Genomic DNA, 10333 nt, shown 5'->3' with positions numbered 1-10333 from the left:
TGGGTTCACAGTGCTTTTATCCGAGGCTGAAAAGCATGTGCCAGGGACAGAAACAGGGCTACCAGCCTCCAGTAGAGCTCTTTTGTCAGTGAAATCACTCTTCTGTTCACTCTCTTGTGATAAAAAAAAACAAAAAAACAAAAAAACAAAAAAAAAAAAAAAACGATGCCATCCAAATTTGAAATGAACTAAAACAAATACACAAGGTAGGGTTCCAGCAGTTTGACAAATTGGTGAAGTATTTGGTTTCCAGTGTTGTAGCTACATCCGACTGAGTACTTGTAACCTGAGATGTTATTTGGGTAGCAATGCATTTATTTCCCAGTTACCTCTTGGTTTAAGCAAAATACCCATTTAGACATATACTTTTGCTATAAAGTTGTTTTATTGTTAAAGAACTAAATCCATTGATTTGTTTATACATAATTCTTTATAGTGTACAACCTGAATGGACTGAGGCCACAATATTAATTTTTATGTCAGAAAAAAATTGGTTGTAGAAGCAAAGTTACTATCAGCCTAAAGACTAGTAAATTCTGTTTTACTCACTTCAAGCAAGCCAGCCAAGAGTAATTAAGAATTAATAAAACCATTGTCTACATATTAAGGCTAATGATTCAAGATAATTACAAGTACTGTGATGCCTAGAGTTGCAGATGAATGGATTTTTCTAGTGGCACAAAGGAATATAGATTCTGGATACGAATGTGAAGTTATTGAACTAGCATGTATGTTCCTCTCAATCCCATATGATGGCTATTCTTGGTTGCCAACTTGACTATATCTGGAATAGTATACAATGGATATCTAAAATCCAGAAATGGATTGTGATCCAGATCTTGAGGCAGGAAGACACACCTTAAATCTGGGCCACGCCTTCTACTGGAAGCCTACATAAGGACATGGAAGAAGGAACATTTGGTTCGTTCTTTGCCTGCTTACCCTCGCCTTGCAGGAAATCCATTTCTTCACTGGTATTGAAGCCTACTTCTTTACAATTCCAGCATATACAGAAGACTAGCTGAGACACCCAGGCTAGTGGAACTGAACAGCTACTAGATTCTTGAACTTTTCATCCACAGACAGCCAGCCTGTAAGTCATTCCAACAATTCATACAGAGAGGGAGAGAGATCCATTCCATATGTTCTGTGACTCTAAAGAACCCTGTCTAATAATACATCCCACTTGTAAAGATATCAAAAGTAGTTTGCTTCTTTGTGGGAAAGTAGCATGGAATGTCCACTATCTTGTCGCAAAGTATTTCACCTCATCCTCTTGCTACAACAGTGTCAAGAAAGATAAAAAGTAAAGAATATCCTACAGAATATTGTCCTAGTTCACTATGTTGATAGCATAATTTTACTAGTTGCTTTTCTCATTGATGTAACTAAATACCTAACAAGGACAACTTGGGGAATTAAGGATTTATTTGGCTCATAGTTTGGAGAAACAGTTTATCATGGCAGGGAAGGAAAGGGCACCAGGTATGTAAAGTAGCTGGTCAGATTGTGTCCACAGTCAGGAAACAGAGATGAATGCCAGTGTTCAACTCACTTTCTCCAGTATACTTAATCTGGGAGCTTTGCCCATAGAATAGAGCTGTCTGTATTCAAACCAAGTCTTCTCTCCTCAGTTAAATCCCTCTGAAAATGCACTTACAGATGTGTCCAAAAGCTGCTCTCCTATGTTTACTTTATATTGTGACCTCTTGACAATTAAGATTAGTCATCAAAAGTCCACCCCTTGTCAAACTCACACCCAAAAGCATTACTTTTTGTCAGGCCTGCCGATAGTCAGCTGGGTAGCTGGGTAGAGGCATGCGGATTGAAGAGACAATGAAGAAGACAGAAAAGAATCAAGAGGTCTGCTGGTCAATGACGGACAGCCCCGAGTTTATTTCACAGCCAGCTTATATACAGTTTTGAAGGACAGAGGTAGAACAATGCACAGCACAGGCATTCAGCCACTATCTATCCTGCCTTGCATCAAGAAGCAGGGAGTTTCATTTTCTATCTCAATGTACCTGTGACTGGCATCAGCAGCCTACATCTAGCTAGATAGTGTGTTCCTTCTTGTGGGCTAATCAGGACTTTCTCATAGCCCTTCAAGGAGGCTCTGTGGGTTAATCAGGACTTTCTCACAGCCCTTCAAGGAGACTCTGTGGGCTAATCAGAACTTTCTCACAACCTTGGAGCAAACAAGCTTGAACTCTATTGACTCAGAATAGACTTCAGATTCAAACTGGGAAAATGAGTCAGTTGTGGGCTCCCACAATTCCTCCTTTTTTGTTTATTTTAAGACTCCGCTGAGTCTCCCAGATGACTGTGCCTGTCTTAGGTGTTTCCTTATCACATTCCAATCTTACCCGTCATGGGAGTATGAATTCCATCATTCACATACTGTCTTAGGTTGAAAGGAGGCAAAGAAAACTTACCTGTCTTTGGCTACCAGCCTCTGGTGTTAAGTCATAAGAATGTGCATAGTTTTACTCCATGGAGTTCTGAGCCCAATCTCCATAGTAAGTTCAAAATCAGCTTGAGAATCATACGCAAACAGATTATGCCTGTTTAGACACATGCTCCAATAGCTACAACACTACATAAGAGTGAAATAAATGGTGACCATGATGGGATAGCCCCTTTAAGTTGTTCTAAAATATCTTCTGCTGTTTTAGCTGCATCAAAATCCAATTTAGCCTTTTTCAATTCTATAATCTCTTGATGTGATTTAGCCAAATCTAAGAATTCATTAGAATCATGCCATATTCCTTTAAGATATGCCTTAACTCTTCCCCATCCAATAGCACTTTCATTGTACACAGATGTAACACAATTCATAATTAGTATGAGATTTCAAATGTACTCTAGTTTTCAAGTTTGGAGCTCATCTCCCAGAAACTGTACCACATCATACAAATCATTCAATTTATCTTCCATTTTCACATCTATATCTTCCTAAATCTCTAATATCATAGAAACATTCATAGACAATTCATTAACAAACCCTGTTGTCTGGATGAATTGAGACAAAGGCATTGAAGCAACAGTAATAGTAGCAAGCATAGTAACAAGAACTGAAATTCCTGCTATAACTAATCCAGCAACATGTTTCTGTCTGCTTAAAGATTTCTTGATTTCCTCGATTACTTTTAATCCTTTTTCATCAAACCATGGATCATTCATATATACTGGCAATGTTACAAAAGAAGGTCCTTTTAACACTATTACATGAGTATGATTATCCATTTGAGAAATACAATCAGTCAAAATACAATTAAGACATGATACATAGAACCATTCATAAAAATATTTGCTTCACCAATTAAAATAACATAGAGCATTTTTACACAACCTAAAACAGTTCCTTTCAAAGGACAAACAGTTTCAAGCAACTGGAAGGTTCTGCCACTATTCCCATCACAGCAGCAAGTTTCTAAACAAAAGTTTGTAGAGGGCCCGGCGGTGGTGGTGCACACCTTTAATCCCAGCACTTAGGAGGCAGAGGCAGGCGGATTTCTGCAAGTTCGAGGCTAGCCTGGTCTACAGAGTGAGTTCCAGGAAAGGCACAAAGCTACACAGAGAAACTCTGTCTCGAAAAAACAAAAAACAAAACAAAGCAAAACAAAAAACAAAAACAAAACAAAAAAACCAGTTTGTGGAGATCCAGTAGTGGAATACCAAATTTCAGCTGACAGTCCTTTGTCCCAAGATTCTGCTATAGACACTGTATAAGAGTCACTATAATATAATTGTCCTGATTTCCAGACCAATCAAGACTACATTGCTGTGTCCATGTGATGTTATACTTTAAAAGAATAATGCCAGTACATCATCTCCATAACAAAGTTCTGTTAGACTCTCTCAGTTCTTTTGTGAATGGAGGAAATCATTGAGAGGGTGAAATATTACTTATCCAATCATCTTGAGGAAGCAATCCAAGACATCCCTCCAAAGTAATATTTTTTGCAAAACATACAGGAATCCCTTTACCAATATCCAATATAAGAAAATTGTGAGCAATCTGGAACTCTTGGGTGGCAGGTAGATCTAAAAGCTTGGTATCTTGCAACCACAATTTCTTTTCCTTCCCAAGTTGCAGGGTGTAAATTTGATGTATCAGGAACATAGGCCCAATAGGTTTCACTCTGGTATCTCTGGATGGTCATCAGCAACATCAGGATCAGCATCTCTCTGCTTCATATACCACAACAATCTTTCAGGCAACCAATGAGTTTCATTTTCATTCTGTGAGAAAACATAAACATGCCCTCGTCCCCATATTAAACAGGGTTGGGGTCCTTCCATAAGTCAGTACAAGTATCTTTACGTTTAACTTGAGAAAATTTTGTGGTGGTGCCTTCATGCCAAAATTGATCAGCTGCAGATTTTCCAGCAGCATCCACATTTAAAAATTTTAAAACAAGATTTAAAGCATATGTGGTGACTGGGGGTATAACTCCCCATTCTTTAATTTTTGAAGATGTATTTTGAGGCTGCTGTGAACTCTCTCAACAATACCTTGTCCTTGAGGATTATAAGGAATGCCTGTTTTATAGTCAATTTGCCATTGAAAACAAAATTGATAAAAAGCTTTACTTTTTCCATTATCCATTCCAGTTCCATTATCAATTTTAATAACTTTTGGTATCCTCATATAGGAGAAACACTTCAGGCAATGAGCAATTACATACTTAGTAGCCTCACCAGTTTAAGCAGCAGCCATTAAAAATCCTGAATAAGTATCAATTATCACATGTACACATTTCTTTTTTTATATGAGTGTCATCCATTTGCCATAAATAATTAGGAAGAAGACTTCAAGGATTTACTCCAAAGTGAGGTACAGTCAAATATTGTAGACATGTAGCACATTTCTTAGTAATTTGGTGAGCAGTTTCTCTTGTAAAGCCAAATTATTTTCTTAAGCTTTTACTATTCTGATGATGTAAGCCATGTGATCACTGAGTAAGCTCAACTTCAGATAAGGTGATCAACTGGGTAACTTTATCAGCTAAAGCATTACCTTCAGCCAACAGACCAGGAAGATTTGAGTGTGCTCTTATATGTCCCACAAAATATGGCAATTTTCTAAAATGAATGGTATCCTGAATTTGTTGAAATAACTTTCTTATTTGCTCATTAATAGTTTTAATATAAGAAAGTTTCTATAACTTGAAGAGCTTTATAAATATATTGACTATCTGTATATAAATTAAATAAATTACCTCTTTTAAGAACTTGAGAAACCAACAACAACTTGAGCTGAATCAGGAGTAGTTTGAACTACATGTCCTTCACCATTAATCACCATTAATAAGCTGCTTTCCCATTAGAAGAACCATCAGTAAAAACCAAAGCACCATCTTTCACTGGAGTATGTATTAATACTTAAGGAAAAGTAAAAGAATTCATCTGAGAAAACTGTAATAGTTGATCGGCAGAACAATGATTATCAATTTGACCCAGAAATTGAGCAAAAGGAATTGCCCAAGAATCGTTAGTTTGAAAGAGTCAACCAGTTTGTTGTTTAGTAAATGGAACATTTATTACACTTGGTTCCTTTCCAAAATACCTTCTAGAATCAAGCCTATTTCATTTTCCTGTGACTCCTGCTTCTTGTGGCCATCACCTGGCAAAACTGCCTCAGCTGTTTCCCATGATCACTTTACATCTTTAAGACCATTATCATCTGGGAGACTCTTAAATTGCAAAGTTTACCTGTCAAAGCAAGGTGCATTCTTGTGTATAAAAGTATTATAATATTTTATAAAATAAACATTGTTTTAAATCCTATCTAATTAAACATTATTTTTATGACATGAAATATCATATAGAAATCTATCCCAATCCAAAATATTTGAGGATTGTTGCCTCCTAGTCTAAAAGGAGATACAACGAACAGATTCTTTAACCTTATTTAAATACTGTTGCCAGCCATGTTGCTGCCCACTTCATGATGAGGTCACCAGCCAAGATGGAGGAAGACCATGTGATTGCTGTTTAAAATTAAACAATAGTTACATGCACACATACACACAGTTGGATCCAACTTTCATTCACACCCATCAGTCACATACATGTCCACATACATACACTTGTATATATTTCCATTTTTAACATAAACATTTTTCAATGAAGAATCATCAGCTATTTCTAAAATGAAGAAAACCAGAATTAACATATTATGGTTAAATCCCACTTATATCTTACAGTTTCCCTTCACATTCAGCATAGTTCACGTCCCCTCTGACCTTGTACAACTTAGCATGTACCTTCAGGTCAGGCCCTTCCCTATGTTTGCTCTTCTGGTTCAGCCTGACATAGACAAACTCCTTTTTTCCCTTTCCTGTCATTATTCTAATCTTACACCTTCTCTTGCTTTTCAGACAACATGCAAATTTCCACCAAAGTTCTTTTTCTTGTGGTTTCTTCCCAGCAGTTTAGAACATTGCATAGGTATAACATTTCAAACAAGAATAGAAAAATATAGATATATGCATATATCATAACAAAAACTTATTTTTGCATTAATATATTAAAAACCTGTATCAATGTGAAACGTTTCAGATTAGCAACAGTTTTTCTTATCTTAATCAATAATAGTTTGTAATCAATTTTCTTAAATAATTACAAGTATTTGTAACCCACTGAACTCAAATCACCAGAATCCATGTATTGTTTCTTTTCCTGTGGAGGCAAAAGCATAATTTTTTCCAAAACATCAGAGTATGCAGGTTGGTAATTCAACATTTTTTTTCTCAAACAGTATCAGGACAGAGAAGGGTTATAGTGGGTTAAAGTTGGAAGTTATCACAGTTGGCTTAGAAAGGAAAGGAGGTACAGAGTGTGTCCTTGGCTGCCGTATTCCTGAAAAAAATTTTGTTAACTTTTCTGACTATAGTAATTAACAATTAACATCAGATTCTCTTTTCGACATCAGTTCAGCTTGTCAATAGTAGGGACGAACTCCCTGCCACTTCATCTGCACTGCAGGCCTGATAGTAAGGGAGCTTATGGAGGGAAGCGGCCCTTGCCATGCCTCTCTCTCCTTCTCATCCAGGAAAACGAAGCAGATTAGTAGACAGAAACAAGTAACACTGACAGACACAAGTACTGGTACATCAGCACTGAGACAATGGCCTCACTCGCTGTTAACGAGTCCCGTTAACAGATGACTTCTCGTGCAGTACATAAGCCACACCTGGCAGGAGCTACCTGCTTATCTCAGTTCAGTCCAGGGGATCCAGTCCCCTTAAACTCATGGAACAGAACAGTAACATAGTAACAGTCATGACACAGACCAAGACAAAGAGTGCTCACATTTACATTTACCAGCTGCAATGAACAGATCTGAAAGTGAGACATTGGGCTAATGGTTTGCAGTCACAACCCACTTATTCTCTCCAGATGAACCAGTCATAGTCAGGAATGGAGGTGGGGGAGAATTTTGAGGTGTGAGAGAATCTTCATTATAATATTTAGCAGTCTCTTTCTCTAAATCTGCCGTATTGCCAAAATCTAACTGGTCATTGTCATCAAATAACTTTGTAAAAGCAACTGCTTGAAGCCGTCTTTCTGATTTAGTTTCAGTTTTTACTTCGTTCAGGAAACATTTTATGCCTTTCAGGACGGAGGTCTAAGTTGTCCTGAATAAGTGTCCAGAGACTGAAAATATCTGTTGTAAGTTTTTCTGGACAATGCTTATCATAATACTGCTGTATATTAACTCCAATACATTCTACAAATTCTAAAAATTTACACATCTGCTTATGTTCTACTTTAGTACCTCTAGCCTTTAAGATATATGTAAGTAAATGTACAAACAGCTGTTCTTTATTTCCTTGGCCCATACTTATTTTTACACTTGTTCACGAATTTTTTACCACGCGTCTGCTTTTTTATTTGCACTTACTACTTTTACTCTCGAGTTAACTCACCACAGCTTCCACTTTTATCGAGTGCACTCCTTTTTCTTCTGTGATATCTGTCACGGACTCCTCCATACCCGCCCCTTCGCTGGGTGCCACTTGTCGGGCCTGCCGACAGTCAGCTGGGTAGCTGGGTAGCTAGGTAGCTGGGTAGAGGCGTGCGAATTGAAGAGACAATGAAGAAGACAGAAAAGAGTCGAGAGGTCTGCCGGTCAATGACGGACAGGCCCGAGTTTATTTCACAGCCAGCTTACATACAGTTTTGAAGGACAGAGGTAGAACAATGCATAGCACAGGCATTCAGCCACTATCTATCCTGCCTTGCATCAAGGAGCAGGGAGTTTCATTTTCTATCTCAATGTACCTGTGACTGGCATCAGCAGCCTACAACTAGCTAGATAGCGTGTTCCTTCTTGTGGGCTAATCAGGACTTTCTCATAGCCCTTCAGGGAGGCTCTGTGGGCTAATCAGGACTTTCTCACAGCCCTTCAAGGAGACTCTGTGGGCTAATCAGAACTTTCTCACAGCCCTTCAAGGAGACTCTGTGGGCTAATCAGAACTTTCTCACAACCTTGGAGCAAACAAGCTTGAACTCTATTGACTCAGAATAGACTTCAGATTCAAACTGGGAAAATGAGTCAGTTGTGGGCTCCCACAACTTTTCATCCATAATATTTAACTCCGGGCTGTCATATGCACATGACCATTTCATAATGCAAAATACATTCATTCATTCATTCAAATTTCTGAAGTCCCATAGTCTTTAACAGTCTCAAAGTTGATTAAAAGTCCAAAGTCTCTTCTAAGACTCAAGGAACTCTTACAACTATGATCCCCTATAAAAATCAAAAAACAAGCTACACATCCCCAATATAAAATAGAAGAAATAAATGTTCCCATTCCAAAAGGTATGGATAGAGACATAGTAATAATAAAAATCAGGCCAAAAGAAAACTGAAACCACTCAGAGCAAACACCATGTTTGGTGTCTTGGGTGCAGTATGACATCATCTGAACTCCAATTACCCTTACAGCTTCATCCCTTCAATTCTGATACAGACAACATATGTGACCTCTCCCTTTGGCCAGCTCTACTTCATGCCTATAGCTTTCCCCAGAAGATGTCCCATAGTCCCAGGATCCCCACTATCTTGGGGTTACCATCAAAATAAGCTCATTATTATGAAGACATACACACAAATTAGTGACTTGAGTCTACTGGCTTTTCTACAATGTAAATTTCAGTACAGACTACAAACAATGATAATGCTAACACACTAACATAGCTGGAACTTTTGCCTCTAAAACAATAAATAAATAAAAGTTCTTATAAGCTTCAGGAGATTGATTTGGATCCATCGCTCACAGGTCAAAACAAACTGTAGTTAAGTTTTGCCAGTCAACAACCTGTTTACCTACCTACCTTTTCCTGTGGGGATGGAAGCTCTTCCCCTGTCCCTGATTTTGGGACACCCTTCTCCCAGCTGAAAGGACTGTGGATCTGGGAGTTTCAAATGTACACCTAAGAAAAAAATTTCTCTCCCTAAAGTCCCTTAACTTTATTTCCTGTCCTTAATATACATCTGTTCCAGTGGACTTCCAATCAATTAAAGACTGCAGACTGCTCCAACTGCTGCCTGCACAGCCCCAGCCTCGGATGGTCTTGTAGGACCTGGACAGTGAATAAAGCAGCCTGCTCTTCCCGGACTTGGTCAATGTCCCAGCCTATTGAAAGGTCCCCAATGACACCCCAAAGTCAGCAGGAAGTAGCTGTGACAATTATATTACCCCTTGTCACTCATTCAACAACAGGGCTGGGATGTTAAGTTCTAATCCCGGGACATATGACTGAGGATCTTGTGATTGATCAAGGCAGTGAAATAAATCACTCTTCCCTCTCTATTTTTGGCTATGATTGCTCTGTTCTCTGTGCAGGTACCACTATTTTTATTACCAAATGCGGTACTCAGGAACATATTTGGACTTATGTCCCAGAGCCACCTCTGTTTTACCCTGCAACTTGGGATTTTTGGGGATGTGAGAATGGTGGTTAATGACTCTAAGCTGATGGGGGGAGAAAGAGATGCTTTTGTTCATCATAAGTTTTCTGATTTCCTCAACTATACAAGACATGTAGATACCTTGCCTATCTATCTACTCCTCAACTGCTATCACTCCTAAGCCAGGATGAGTTTCTCTCTCTCTTATAGGACATTGGTAGCTGACTCCCCTAGAGAAAATAAAGACAATAAATGGGGCCTTTAGTTTTTCTCTTTTGCCTCAGGAGATGATGAAACCCTCCCTGCTAAACTGGCTACTACTAAAGAGAGACCTCCCCAAGGGGTCTTGTCCCAGGGCAAATATTCATTCATTGGAATCTGTTGGTTCTGTTACAGGGTATCCAG

The 10333-nt window shown here is 38.4% G+C and overlaps 1 long non-coding RNA gene across 1 annotated transcript; it reads right to left on the bottom strand.

Annotated features, from left to right (window-relative positions):
- Positions 1-366: 366 nt before the first annotated feature.
- On the bottom strand, positions 367-8576 carry LOC143271007 (uncharacterized). Its single transcript, XR_013048257.1, has 2 exons — positions 7938-8576; positions 367-4245 (listed from the first exon to the last, which is right to left on the bottom strand). It is a non-coding gene; the product is annotated as an uncharacterized LOC143271007 (long non-coding RNA).
- Positions 8577-10333: the final 1757 nt, after the last annotated feature.

The sequence above is a fragment of the Peromyscus maniculatus genome, chromosome 1 (genome assembly GCF_049852395.1).
Source record: "Peromyscus maniculatus bairdii isolate BWxNUB_F1_BW_parent chromosome 1, HU_Pman_BW_mat_3.1, whole genome shotgun sequence".
In the NCBI taxonomy this organism is placed as follows: Eukaryota; Metazoa; Chordata; class Mammalia; order Rodentia; family Cricetidae; genus Peromyscus; species Peromyscus maniculatus.
The sequence above is the reverse complement of the archived record's forward strand: the minus strand, read 5'-3'. Positions and strand labels throughout refer to the sequence as shown.